Genomic DNA, 16,277 nt, shown 5'->3' on the forward strand with positions numbered 1-16,277 from the left:
GATTCAAACTTACATTCGCAGTCTTTTGTTCATTATCCAAAATAAAATAGTCCACTAAAGATTTAAAAGGTTACACTGGTCAGTTTAAATAGACCGCAGTATACCGGTTCACTCTGCCAATGACGTTTTTGCTCATGTGAAGAGGATGATCTTTTCCGTCTATTGGCGAATGCGTGTAAAGTACAAGCCTAGTTTACATTATAAAATAATAGTTTAACATTCAAATACATTGCGAATATGGAAACATTTGGATTTGAGCCGAATGAGACGTGAGCAATAACCTCCAAATAAATCTAGCCAAAGCCACGCTCGCTCGTCGTCTGCACGCACGCATGCACTGTCACGATCTAATGCACTGTCGGATTATTAAAAATAAATAGGCCTAACGAAACGCAAAAATTCAAAATCTGACATTTTCTAGTACAGAATCCAGCAGGATCAAATTCATGTGAGCAACAGTTTGTTTTGGTGCAGCATCGCCGATGTAGTTTATGCGCTGCACAGCCACACGCGCGCCATAGTTACGTTTGGGATAATTTTATTTTAAATACCATAATGTCAGTTGAAAACATTGCAATTGTGTTTTAAAATACAACGAGCACCACAAAACCATATAAAGAGGCGCGTGCCTGCAATAGACGCATTTTGCAGCATTATGGTTAGCGATTAATCGATCGTTAATTTAAACGACGATCGATCATGGAAATAATCGAAATTTGACATCCTAAATATATATATATATATATAATATATATATTATATATATATATATATATATATATATATATATATATAGTATATATATATATATATATATACACACACACATATATACACACACACACATACATATACAGAGCTGGGCCCGGTTCCCCAAAACGTTCTTATCGCTAAGTAGTTCTTAACCTATTCCTTAACCTCTCTCTTAAAGTTATGGCACGATTCCCGACACGTTCGTACGCTAAGTATATCTTCTGTAAGTCACACTTTCGTAAGGTTGGTCTGGACCATTCGTAAGCTCTCTCTTAGCGTTGTTTGAGCTCGAGACGCTAGTCGCCGCCACTTTGTCTTTAGAAATCAGCGCAGCGCAGTACAAGTCCAACTATGGTATGTGACAATGTTGTGGCTCAAAATGATTTTATGTTATGGACATTTTAAGACTAATAATAAAAATATGTTCGCAATGGATACAGGCCCAGGGGCGTGTCTAGAGCATTTTAAATGGGGTGGCCAGTCTGGGGCACTGGCTCAAAAGAGGTTGGCGTGGGGACATCTGCATATTTATGTGGGATTCACTCTCGAAGTAGCAGTGATTGACACAATGATGACCAAAGAAATAGACGGGAGAAAATATGTGAAAATGGGCATTAAGACTGTCTAGAGCACCCTCACTAATTTTAGAAGCACCATCAGTAATTATTTTTCTGGAACCTGGTTTAATACGCTTTTATTGCAAAACTATACAAAAACAACAACAAAATACAAATGCACTTAATAAAACAATTGAATAAATGCATATTTATAAGTTAAGCACTTAACTAAAATAAGGATATTAATAAAATAAATAACTAAGGCTGACTTTAATCAGCTTGCTTCCATTTAATGAGATAAGCCTACTCCTCATCTGAATTAGAAAAAAAGGCGCTTCTAGTCTTCAGTGATGCAAGAACGTTTGAGCATACACGTAATCTTTGAGCACAAGCAGAGCCAATTCATAAAAAAACAATGTATATTTAAAAGCACACATCCAGTTTTGTGTGAGTGAAGGAAATCCACTTGCGGAGTGGAGATTCGTGCTCGCGCGCATTACATGGATCACGTAACATTATGCGCTCTCGATATGTCAAATATCACGCTATAGAAACCGCCTAAAATTAAGTATAAAGAGGAGAAGAAAGCGGCCGTAGGCAGCTACACATGGCAGGATCCGCCACTGCCTGATGCAGTTAGAAATTTACTTAAAACAAGTCTATCGCAAGACATCTGGTGGTGGTGGTGGGGGGGTGGGGGTGGGATGGGGTGGTCACCTGGGCTGGCCAGCCAAATTTCAGGGGGGGGGCCGGTGCCACCCCTGGCCACCACGTAGACACGCCTCTGTACAGGCCTATTTATGAAGTTGACTTTATTTGGTATGAGAACTAATATGGTGGTAATTAGCCTACGCTATTTCGTAATGTCATTAAAGCGTTTAAATTGGCAAATCCCTTTGATAATTAAAATCTGGCAAACAATTTGGCTCTAAATGGCTAAGATCTATAAATGGGTAAGCATGGTGGTTGTCCCAGTAAGCGACCAAACTATGACAGTGTTCCAACGTGTCCTTGTATTGAATCAAAGACGGCGCCGGCAGCGGAGCTGTTTAGTCCATGTCAATTTTTTTATTCGGCAAAACTTAAGCCCTTTTGACATTTTGCCTGACGTGCTATATTAAAAAAAAATTCTCGCCTCCCAAGACAAATCATTATGGAGCTGCTGGACCTTCTCAGACCTGCGCTTGCCAGGGGCTAACGCGGCGGAATTTTGCTTTAAGCTCTGAAGTCCAGCGCTGCTTGCAGCGCTAAGTTTTTTTGCTACAGGGAGCTTCATCGAGGTCGTGGGAGAGGGCTACGGCCTAAGCAAGACCTCGGTGTGGAGGTGCGTCCACACTGTCACCAACGCCCTTCTGCGTCATGCCGGGGAATTCTGATTGTAAAGTACCTTACCATTAATATAAAAGTGTATTACATAATTTTTAGAAGTTGTTAAACACCATGTCCAGAAGCGGCACAAGTCGCACAACGGGATAAGGAGGGTGGATGATTAGCGAGGGGATACCCGGTTCGTCTACCCGTCACAACATATCATGTGAACATATTACCTGACGATTTGATAATTTAATTAATAGTCTATATTTTACGGATAACTATGTTAAAATAAATGTTACTGGAATAATTTGAGGAATGTTTCATTTGCATAGAACGTGTTGTCTTTCTTAACGCCGTAATGCACCTTCGCGTGAAGTGGGAAAATCGATTCCTGAGCAATCGATGCCAACTTATTCAGCACCTTCACTTGGGACAGCGCCTTTGTAAACGTCGAAAGTAAGAGGCAGCGTGTTAAGAAGCTTCCTAAGGGACACTTCGGGGAACACACTTAGGAACATAAACAATTTTGGTAAGATATATCTTTCGAGTCTTCTTACCGCGCTAAGAGTGAGCGTTATCGGGAAACCGGGCCCTGGGTAGTAACGGATTACATGTAATCTGGATTACGTAATCAGATCAGTGCTGCAACGACGCGTCGACGTCATCGATTACGTCGACTACGAAAATACGTCGACATGCGTGAAATGCGTCGACGCGTCACACTATTTACATTCATCTCGCGTAATGGCGGCTTCTGCTCCTGGGAATGGAGAAAGTTCCAGTCTATCGCAAAAAGCTAGACCACGATTATCAAAAGTATGGGAATACTTTAAACAGAGGCCAAATAAAACGGTCCTTTGTTCCCTTAGCAAAACCGAAATGGCGTACCATGGCAGCACAACGGCGATGCACGAGCACCTCAGAAGAAAACATCCTGACGCTCTCCGACCCCAAAAGGACGAGCCATCTTTGTAAGTATTTATTATTATAATTAGTTTTGTTAGTAATTGTTGCGTTCTTACCTGCTGTGTTTGGGTCGAGAATTAATTAATATATGCTAGGTAATAATGGTAATGCTAATCGCTAACTGTATAAACTGTAAACATATACTGTATATGTTACTTTGCCGACGATAAAGCAAACTTTAACTTTTAATTTACATGTACTGGTTGTTGGAAGTTGTTTATGTACACATAGACTTAAAATTAACTACTAGATTTACATTAACAGTTCGCTGTAATCTAGTACGTGAACATATAGATAAATAGGCTACTAGTGCATTTTTGTTTACTTTTGGCACAAGCAATTAAATAAAATATAATCATAAGTACGTTATTAATAACAACTTCTCATTAGTTAAAAAGAGTTTAAAATGCTTTCTGTATTTCATAATAAAATGACAAATTCACTACACTTTCTAAAAACAATTAATATTGTAAAGTAATCATATTAAACATTTAATTAATCACATTCAGTTAATTTAAAAATATGCAGATTTACTACCCTCTTTGAAATACAGTAGTATTTCAAAGAGGGTTTATATATTGTTAGCATTCATAGATGTCATGTTTAAATTGGTTCCTAATGTTAATTATTATGTTTTTTTTTTCTCAGGAAGAGGCAAAGCTGTGTACAAGATTTCTTTCATAAAAAGGATGTCACTGTTTGCACGCCCCAAATGGCCGTTACACTTACCGATAGCATACTCAACATGATTGTAAAAGATATGAGACCTCTTTCTATTGTAGACGGTCAAGGATTTCGTGAGATGATCAACACGTTTTACCCAGGATACACACTTCCCTCCAGGTCCCATTTCACTAAGCTGATGGAGAAGAAATATGAGGACAATTTTGAAAGATTGAAAGCGTCACTCAAAGATGTGAAATCAAAAATAGCTCTCACCACAGACGCATGGACCAGTATTGCCACAGAGGCATACTTGGGTGTCACATGCCACTTCATTAATGAAGACTGGGAGCTTACATCGTACAATCTGACCACCATGCCACTTGAAGATCGGCACACAGCTGAAAACATTGCTAACTGGGTGGAAAAAGCAGCTGAGAAGTTTGAGATATCCATGGCCAATGTAATTGTAGTTGTTCATGATAATGCTGCAAATGTTGTAGCTGCTCTGCGTATTTTGGGAGAAAAGCATGGCATCTCTTCTCTCAGGTGTGCTGGTCATACATTGCAGTTAGTTGTCAACCATGCCCTGAGGGATCCCCAGATCAGCAAGACACTGAGGGCTGCAAAGTGCCTTGTGGAACATTTAAAAAAAAGTGAGCTGGCCACTACAAAGCTTAAAGCAAAGCAGCAACAAATGGGTACCCCTGAGCATGCACTAATAAATGATGTATCCGTAAGATGGAACAGTACTTTACACATGATCAGCCGCCTGCTTGAACAGAGGTGGCCTGTGACTGCAACACTTTCCGATCCTGATGTCACACCACGAGGGAAGCGCTTCCTGGATTTAAAACATGATCAGTGGAGCTTACTTGAAGTGGAACAAGTCCTGAGGCCTTTCGAGTGTGCTACTGTTTTCTTGAGTGGAGAGTCCTATGTGACTGGTTCCGCTCTACCTCCTCTGGTAAAGGGCCCTCCAGAAATCCATACAGAGCACAATTTTCGAGACAGCAGCAGTCAAGGCTTTCCAAAGTGTTGCTGCACAGGAGATGACATCAAGATGGGAGCGGGAAACTAAATTCAGAGATGGAGAAAATATGTCTTATTGCAGCAGCCCTGGACCCCAGATTCCGCAAACTAAAATTCCTGCCAGCAGAGGACAGTTTAAAAGTTCACCTCAAGGTCCAAGCTCTTGCTCTTGAAGAGAAAATAAGATATGAGGAGCAAACACATCAACATCAATGTGAGGAACAGGTTCAGTCAGCCAGTGCAGACATGAAAATTTCAGAGAAGAGGCAAGTGTCTCTGTTGGACACTTTGCTCGGTTCAGATTCAGATGACCTCAGTAATGGTGAGGATGACACTGGTCACATCCAAGATCAAGAAACTCACAGTGAAGTTGTGAGGAATGAGATACACATGTACTTTAGTGAGCAGGCTATTCCAAAGGAAGAAAATCCGCTGAAATGGTGGAAGGAAAATGAAGTGAGGTTTCCCGTCTTGGCCATGCTGGCAAAGAGTTACTTGTCTGTGCCTGCAACATCAACCCCATCTGAAAGGCTTTTCTCAGTTGCTGGCAACATTGTGACTAAAAAAAAGAGCAAGCCTAACTTCAGAGCATGTCGATATGCTAACCTTCCTCCATTGCAATGCTATATAATTAGTAACACAGGCCCCCAGCCTTTTGCACTGTTTATGTTGGGCTGTATTTATGTTGGACTTCTTCAAACTACAAGATGCTTTCAGGTAATCTTTGCACTGTATTTGCCATTATTTTTGCACAGTGTTGAGCAGTGCTTTTGTTGGACTTGGCTCCTTTAAAATTGTTACCTTTCAGGTATGTTTTACATAGTGTTGTTGACCAGTATTTTTGTGGTGTGTTTCTATTTCAAACCACATAATGCCTTCAGAATGCATCTTTTGCAAAGTGTTAGGCAGAATTTATATGGCATTTTTCATGCCTGATGCCCTAAAGTGTTGTTTACATTTTATTTTTTGGCACTTCATTTTTGTATATGTCTTTCATGTATTTTTGCACAGTGTTGAGCAGTGCTTTTGTTGAATTTATATGGCATTTTGAATGCTTTCGAATTTATATGGCATTATTCATGCCTGATGCTAAAGTGTTGTTTACATTTTATTTTTGGCACTTTATTTTGTATACTTTAAAAACTTCAACCACATTGAAGTATTTTTTGGAAAAAATGTAATAAAAGTTGAAATATTATATTAGAAGTTGTACGTATCATTTTTTGTAAAGTTATCCAAAGGATTAATTAGTTAATCAAAAAAAGAACACTAGATTAAGCAAAAAAAAAGGAAAGAAAAATAATCGTTAGAGTAGTCGACTAATCGAAAAAAATAATCGCTAGATTAGTCGACAGAAAAAATAATCGTTAGTTGCAGCTCTAAATCAGATTCCAAAACTCAAGTACTTGTAATTAGAGTAAACTACTTTTTAAAATACTCGTAATCAGACTACAGTTACTTTATGGATTACATGATTACATATTTACACAATGGTAAAAAGTTGTTCACAAATCATTGATTCTCCTAAATTTCCTTATTTTTAACGTTTATATTTTTTCATAAACCTGCTGCTAAAATATCTTTGTGATTCTTCGAGTTTTTCCGGCGGAGAGGAGGAGGGGTATCAGAATCGTGTTCAGAAGAAATCAGCAACAAGATAATGGAAAATAGAGGGGAACGCAGCCTTAAATCACTGGATGTACTGACATAATTTCATTTAAAATAAATAAATAAATAAAAAATTTGGAAAAATGTCACTGTTCAGTGTAAACTCTGCCTACCAAGGAATAATTTGCTTTCCACTGAAATCTCTGACCTAGCAAAGTTATTGTTGGGAATTTCATGTTCTTTAATATATTTTTTGTAATGTTGATTTTTTTTCATTGTTACTACCTTATGCACTTCAGGTGTTTTGAAATGAAATTATTTGACTTAGAAATGGTCATTATATATATAGATATATATATATATATATATATATATATATATATACATAGATACACATATATACACACACACACACACACACACATATTATATATATATAATATATATATATATATATTATATATATATATATATATATTATATAGATATGTATGTGTGTGTGTGTAAAATGTATGTATATATATATATTTATATATATATATATATATATATATATCTATATATATATATATATATATATATATATAAGATATATATATATATATATATATATAAATATACACACATGCATGTATATATTTAAGAAAGCTGTCAAAAGATTAAATCACATACAAAATAAAATTATATATAAACACAAAATCATTGTACTGTGTACACTTATGTATATATAAATATACACACATGCATGTATATATTTAAGAAAAATATTTAGTTTACATATTAAATATATTTATATATAATATAAAATATAAGAATATACATAAATGTATATACATGTAAATATTTTCTAAATATATAATTTATGTGTGTGTATTTATATATACATAATAAAATATACCCTGTACACATACATATATTATGTAAACAAAACTTTTACTTTGGATGTGATTAATCGTGATTAATCATTTGACAGCCCTAATATATATACACACATACAGTTCCTTCTCAAAAAATTAGCATACTGTGAAAAAGTTCATTATTTTCCATAATGTAATGATAAAAATTTAACTTTCATATATTTTAGATTCATTGCACACCAACTGAAATATTTCAGGTCTTTTATTGTTTTAATACTGATGATTTGGGCATACAGCTCATGAAAACCCAAAATTCCTATCTCAAAAAATTAGCATATCATGAAAGGTTCTCTAAACGAGCTATTAACCTAATCATCTGAATCAACTAATTAACTCTAAAACACCTGCAAAAGATTCCTGAGGCTTTTAAAAACTCCCAGTCTGGTTCATTACTCAAAACCGCAATCATGGGTAAGACTGCCGACTTGACTGCTGTCCAGAAGGCCATCATTGACACCCTCAAGCGAGAGGGTAAGACACAGAAAGAAATTTCTGAACGAATAGGCTGTTCCCAGGCTGAACAAGGCACCTCAGTGGGAAGTCTGTGGGAAGGAAAAAGTGTGGCAAAAAACGCTGCACAACGAGAAGAGATGACCGGACCCTGAGGAAGATTGTGGAGAAGGACCGATTCCAGACCTTGGTGGACCTGCGGAAGCAGTGGACTGAGTATGGAGTAGAAACATCCAGAGCCACCGTGCACAGGCGTGTGCAGGAAATGGGCTACAGAGAAGCAGCACTGGACTGTTGCTCAGTGGTCCAAAGTACTTTGTTCGGATGAAAGCAAATTTTGCATGTCATTCGGAAATCAAGGTGCCAGAGTCTGGAGGAAGACTGGGGAGAAGGAAATGCCAAAATGCCTGAAGTCCAGTGTCAAGTACCCACAGTCAGTGATGGTCTGGGGTTGCCATGTCAGCTGCTGGTGTTGGTCCACTGTGTCTTATCAAGGGCAGGGTCAATGCAGCTAGCTATCAGGAGATTTTGGAGCACTTCATGCTTCCATCTGCTGAAAAGCTTTATGGAGATGAAGATTTCGTTTTTTCAGCACGACCTGGCACCTGCTCACAGTGCCAAAACCACTGGTAAATGGTTTACTGACCATGGTATTACTGTGCTCAATTGGCCTGCCAACTCTCCTGACCTGAACCCCATAGAGAATCAGTGGGATATTGTGAAGAGAAAGTTGAGACGCAAGACCCAACACTCTGGATGAGGTTAAGGCCGCTATCGAAGCATCCTGGGCCTCCATAACACCTCAGCAGTGCCACAGGCTGATTGCCTCCATGCCACGCCGCATTGAGGCAGTCCTTTCTGCAAAAGGATTCCCGACCAAGTATTGAGTGCATAACTGAACATAATTATTTGAAGGTTGACTTTTTTTGTATTAAAAACACTTTCCTTTTATTGGTCGGATGAAATATGCTAATTTTTTTGAGATAGGAATTTTGGGTTTTCATGAGCTGTATGCCAAAATCATCAGTATTAAAACAATAAAAAGACCTGAAATATTTCAGTTGGTGTGCAATGAATCTAAAATATATGAAAGTTTAATTTTTATCAATTACATTATGGAAAATAATGAACTTTTTCACAATATGCTAATTTTTTGAGAAGGACATATCTATATATATATATATATATATATAATATATATATATATATATATATATATATATATATATATATATATATATATATATATATATATAGATATATATATATATATATATATATATATATATATATATATATATATGTTTTTCATTGATACAGTCATATACACTTCGAGTTTTTTTTAGATTAAATATTTGACCTAGCAATTATATTGCTGTTAATTTCATGTTTTTCAATATTGGTTTTTGTAATGTAGCTGTTTTCTAAATTTACTTATAAGTAAATATGCTTTAAAATCATAAGATGTGATTTTGTTTTATTCAGTGTTACTAGCTAACACTAACAGCAAGGTACATTAGTGTTTGTATTTTGTAAGTATTAACTGTCCATACATTGCACTTGAAAAAGAAGCTATTGTGGCTCTTGTTGGTGAATTAAATATATTTTTTGGACTATATTTTTTCTTTGTATGTCAAAATAGTACAAGATTAGGCTAATTCAATTTATGTGATATCAAATAAGGGTTCGCACAAATGTAATCTAAATGTAATCCAAAAGTAATCATATTACGTTACCAAAAATGTGTAATCTAAGAGATTATATTACTGACTACAAATTTTGTCATGTAATCTTTAACTGATTACAATTCATAAGTAATCTACCCAGATATATGTGTGTGTGTGTGTGTGTGTGTATATATATATATATATATATATATATATATATATATATATAAATAAAAGTTTAACATTCAGATACATTGCGAATATGGAAACATTTGGATATGTGCAGAACGAGACGTGAGCAATAACCTCCAAATACATCTAGCCAAACCCGCACTCACTCGTCCTCGTCTGCACGCACGCACTGTCACGATCTAATGCACTGTAAATGCAGGATTAAAAAAACAAAACAAATAGGCCTACCGGAATGCAAAAATTCTAATTCTGACATTCTCCAGAACAGGATCAAATAAAGTACTGGTCATAATACTCGCATAAAATGTTTAATGTGAAAAAAGCGGTTCACTGACTGCCACATGCGCCACAGTTACGTTTGGGATAATTTTATTTTTAATACTATAGTGTCATTTGAAAACATTGCAATTGCGTTTTAAAATACAACAACGAGCACCACGAAACCATTTAAAGAGGCGCATTCAGTGGTCTCCTTGACGAGAAACAGTCAACTAAGTAAAATGATCTCAAACGTATGGCGCGCTCTCTTCATTTTATCAAATGATCTTAATCACATGCTTCCGAACAAATGTCATTCACCATTCTGGGCAACTCCAGGACAGCTGTCTCTCCGAGCACGGTGCTGTCTGTGAGCGGGGCGGAGTAACGTAGCCCTCAACCACACTGCAGTGTTTGTGAGAACTGCCACCTTCTCCACCCCATTTACAGAGTGAAATTCTCTGACTACCTTTATCTCCCAGGACTGTTGTTGAATCTTCCAAAAGTTTTGGCTTGGGGTCCTTCACATGCAGCAGCAGCACTTTCCACCGCACCAACAACACGGGGCTGCCCGCCGACGTGCCTGAATTTAAATCGGCGCTACTAAACACAGATATCGGCCAATGCTGATATATTAAAAAAAAAAAAAAAATAATTAAATTAAAAAAAAAAAAAAAAAAAAACACAAACATCGGCCCGATATATCAGCCGACCGATATATCGGTCGACCTCTACACTATACCATTGTGTATGTGATATGATGCTAGTTTTAATCAAATCAAACTGTCAAATGCTCATGAAGTGATTCTCAGAGCAGTTCTGGAGATGTTCTCCATGCGTTTATGCCATGATTTAAAGACAACAGACCAGGGATGGAAATTAACTTTTTTGTCCACCGGCCACTGTGGCTGGTGGATTTCAAAATCTACCAGCCACTCAATGTTTTTACCAGCCACTTTCTTGTTTTTAACCGACAATGTGTAACTGCATGTGAAAATTAATACTAGAAGATCTACAATACTTAAGCAGTTTAATCTCAAGTCTCAATGAAATACTGACATTTTCTCTTTCAGAGATGCTCAAAAATGCTGCCTTATCTAGGCAACTTACTTGGTTTTGAAACAGCTGACGCTTGCTGAAGTAGCTCATTCTCTTAACTCCGTAGCCCAACCGGATGATACACTGCACTCAACTTTTTTAATGCACAGAAACATTTTTGCGATATTCTAAACAGTTATCATACGCATTAATAGTGTTGTATTTAATTCCAAAGGAAAGGATTCACCAGTATAAGGTTTTTTTGTTTTTTTTTCGTGGTTGAGGGAACACATGGGGAAAAGTCCCCGTTCAACACTGCATCACTGAAAGAAATCTCGGCTCGCAAACTTTTACGCCGTCGACAAACAAACGCAAGGCATTTTTTATACATTGTTTTCTCGTCATGCCAGAGCTGTCAAACATGTGTAGCGATACAACGTTGTTTCTACAAACAAAAATGAACAGGTTAACAACTTACTAGCCACAGAGCTAACTTCTGAAAAAGTACTTGAAGACTGCAAATAAAATGCATCCCCTGGACAGCAATTAGACACTGATAATACAGTTTTGTTAGTTTGCTCATGCCGTTAAAAACAATAAGATAAACGCAAACTGTCCATTTAATCTAAAATGTTGCAGAATGCTGGAGGAGAATGAACTTGCCGGGGTTTGACAGAAACATGACAGTATGCGGAAATTTGTGTGCGATAACAAATCCAACTCTTCACGCGATCTTGTATATCATGAGCGCGTGCTATAAAACTTACTGTAAATAAACAAATATATCACTCTGCCAGCAGCACTAACTTCAGCTGCAAACACTGTACTGGGAACAACGCCACCGTTTCGAGCCCGGTTTACACCGCCTTTCTCCACAGAGCTGCTTCAGATGATATTACACTTTATTGCGTGTTGTACACACACCAGGGATGGAAATTAACTTTTTATGTCCACCGCCCAGGTGAAACAGTATGCTATTTTTAATTACCCGCCACGGTGGCCAGTAGGTGAAGTGAGTTTACCCACCACAACACAAAATCACCCATGCTAATTTCCATCCCTGCAACAGACGCTGAAAACATCTCTATGACACGATGTGGGAAGATTTGCATAACGCCACCCAAATGTTCACGCAAAGAAAGGCGGCATAACATTTATTCTGCTGTGTCTGCCACTGCCATGTTGTGGAGACGCTGTGTTTCGTTGAGAAAGCGAAACTACTTTGTTTGGCCTTCCAAAAGAGGACAACTAGAAATCAGTGGTTAAGTTGTGCTTACAACACTGTTCCAGAACAGTTCAACTCAAATGTACAGATATGTGCGCGCATTATGAAGGATGAGGACTGTTTCCTGAACCAGTAGCCTACAATGCACAAATGTGTATGATTATTATATAACTAAATGATATGTATATGAATTAAATAACTAATTACAGATTTAGGTTAGATAAAGATGTCAGTCTTTCTTTTTTGTAAACAAATCAAAGAAAAACTAAACTAATTCTACCATTTCTAATATTCTGTATGTTGCTCCAAAAACAAAATATACTGTGTCCAGTGGGGATTTTTTTTTTACCCAGTCATTTAAAAATAACACATTTCAGAGCTGTAACAATGATATTTTTGCTTAAAGTTATCATACCGTCCAAATCTCATACCGGCCCATGCCTACCTCGGTTTATATTTCAATTACAATTTATCCTTAACTAATCAATATAACTACAACACGCATCTGTGTATACAATTACTTTGGAGATGTGTTCCAATATAATTTATCCTTATTTAGGGTATAGGCCTATTCTATTTTGATCTGCAGTTTAAAGTTTAACAGAAAAAAGACGAAAAGTATCACTGCATGCGTTTCTGAATATTTATTTAAACAGACTAAATAATAATTAAAAAAAACAAACAAATTACATAACACAACATTTTTTTAAAAAATTTACACATATTTTTTTAAACCATGTATACAATGCTTAATTAAGCTGAGATATAGCACTATAAATTCTTAATTCATTTGCAACAAAACTATAAAGTACATCATAAACATTTATTTTTCCAGTTTATATTTCACATCACATACAATTTATATATATAAATATATATATATATATATATATATATATATATATATATATATATATATATATCTAATAAATATCCTTCAGGGCTCCAAACAAAAAAAATCGAGTAAGGAGCCATTGGCTCCTATAAGAAAAAAACTTAGGAGCCAAATAATTTTTTTTAGGTGCCATAGAATAAACGTGTTTATTTTTTTGCATTTACTGTACAATTATCAACATTTCAATCATATTGTCATGTGTTTATGTCTCATCTTTTCTTGACTTTATCAGCATTTTAATCCATCTTGTAGATGACCTGGGAACTAAGGTTCACTTAAAGTGGGAACTAAATGTCTTTTCCAGCTTGGTATCTACAGTCACAAAGAATTGTTTATTACACAGAATCTGTACGAGTATCAAGGAGCATAAGCATCACTTGGCCACTGAGTGTAGCTTGGGCTCCTCCTACATGAAACTTTTCAGTAAGTTGTACTGTAGGATCTCTTATAAAATAGTCTATCTTTTGATGTTAATTCATGTTCATTATGTACAATATTAGTAAAGAGAAAGATTAAATGGGTTCACTTGCCCTCGAACTGAGGCGCTAAAGCGACCGCGCCTGCCCCATTAAGGAGCGCCAAAACTGTATTGTTTGAATTTCGTTATGAATTCGGAATAATTTTAAAGCTGGTACTTTTTAAAAGTTACAAAGCACAGAGCTTTTTGCGATTACTGGACGGCAGTTGCACTTCAAATAATGAAGTTCACGCATTAAAAGAACACAGACCAAGATCTTGTTTAGAAGAAGCCATATTAGTAATTAATATAAACGAGAATTGTTAACGATATTGCCAATATTCACACAGCTGACAGCTTTACCTGTTCTAGATTGTTCAAGTTGTGCACGAAATAGACGCTGTATTTTCTGCACTTTCCCTTCTTACGTCTTCGTCATTTCTCTCTCGCTGCACAGCGGAGCTGCGTTTATCAGACTGTGTGCGGCAGAGAAGAGGACTGTCTGAAACTCTTTTTCCACTAAAACTTTAATGCGCATCGTCTCAGTTTAATACGTGAACATAACAAAAGATTTGATCGCAAAACAATTAGGAAAAAAGCCATTACATTCAAATTTTTAAGTTATAACATGTAAATATACCCAGATAGCAATAACACTCGGGCTGATTCTGGCTGAAATGCATCTCTGTCGGTTCAGTCTCGGCATCGGTGAGAAGATAATGGGCCAGAGCCACGCCGACTCTACAAAACACTTCTGGCTGACAGACGGCTTTTTCCCTATGGGCCAATCTCGGCTGAAAGCTGTTGTACACGCGGCAGGTCCACACTCGGTGTAGTTGTGTGTATTAACCTTCGGCCCGAGTTCGTTTTATCACAGACAGGGTGCTGCTAGAATGAAGTAAATCATCCGCCTGAGAAAACTTTTTTAGCGGTTAAATCAGGAGGAGCTTTCGGCGGGTAGTCGCCAGTGGCGACCTCAGCAAAAACATCACTCGCAAATTAATATTTATGGACTAAAACAAAACATATTAATTAAAAATATAAAAATATTTCCTTTATAAACAATAAGGCTCTTAGGTACTTTGACAAAACAAATAATGCTTTTTGGCTCTCTGTTAGGCTAATGTTGCTAAAGCTTCCATTGTCTCTGCCTGTTTTCACTAATGCTACCTTAACATGCTACTAGAATGATCGTAAATAGGAATGTGGTAGTTAAAAATTGCATTTGGAAACATGAGGATCGGTAACACGGTCACCACCAGTTAAACCGTAACACAGAATGCCCGCGGGTATGAGCTCTTGACTAGCTAGCAGGTTTAAAAAAAATAAAATATGAACAGTTTGATTAAATAAGTGCATTAAAAAAAAAAAAAAAACTTATGATAGTAGTACCATTCACTAACATTATGCTACTTCATGCATTATCTAACATCAACTTACAGTGAGTGAATATATTTTCCAACATTAATTAATGTTTGTGCGGATGTTAATACAAACACTAGATCATTCACATTTATTCACTGTGCATTAAATTAAGTTAACAGATAAAAACTTTTTTTATTTTATAAATGTATGAGTACATTTTGAAAAGTATAATTTTTAATCTTTTAAACTTATCTAGATTTATTATAAAAGCTGAGGTTTGCTATTTAAATAAAAAAAATGTTTCATTTGTTCAGACTCAGCCCATTGTTTGACTTCTATACTTATAACGTATATTTATTATATTTTCCTTTTACAGCTGCAGGCTGAGGAAGACCATGGAACACCCCAGCAAACTCATAAACAGGCAACAGTTACAGAAGCTTTTCAGTGGCAGCAAAAATGACAAAAACTCACCTGAGGCAAGAAAGCTGAACCGAGCTGTTGCTGAATTCATATGTATGGATAAAGTGCCCATTTATACAGTTCAAAAATGTGGATTCCAACAAATGTTCCATCATTTCAACCCAAAATACCAGCTTCCAAGTCGAAACTTTTTTATGTACACTGAGATTCCCCGCATCTACAATGAAACCAGAGACCTCATAATCCAGCATCTCAGAGACAAACTGTTTTACAGCTGCACAACAGATCTTTGGCCAAGTAGAACTGCAGACACTCATGTCTGTAACTCTGCAGTACATTACTAAATCGTGGGAATTGCGATCCTGGTGTCTTGGCTGTTGTGGTCTCAACACAGATCACACTGCTGAAAGTTTGAAGGAGGCCTTTGAAGAAAACTTGAAGACTGGAAGTTGGATATTGCAAGAATGTCAGGCATCACATCAGACAATGCCACAAAT

The sequence above is a fragment of the Cyprinus carpio genome, chromosome A7 (assembly GCF_018340385.1).
Source record: "Cyprinus carpio isolate SPL01 chromosome A7, ASM1834038v1, whole genome shotgun sequence".
Classification (NCBI taxonomy): Eukaryota; Metazoa; Chordata; class Actinopteri; order Cypriniformes; family Cyprinidae; genus Cyprinus; species Cyprinus carpio.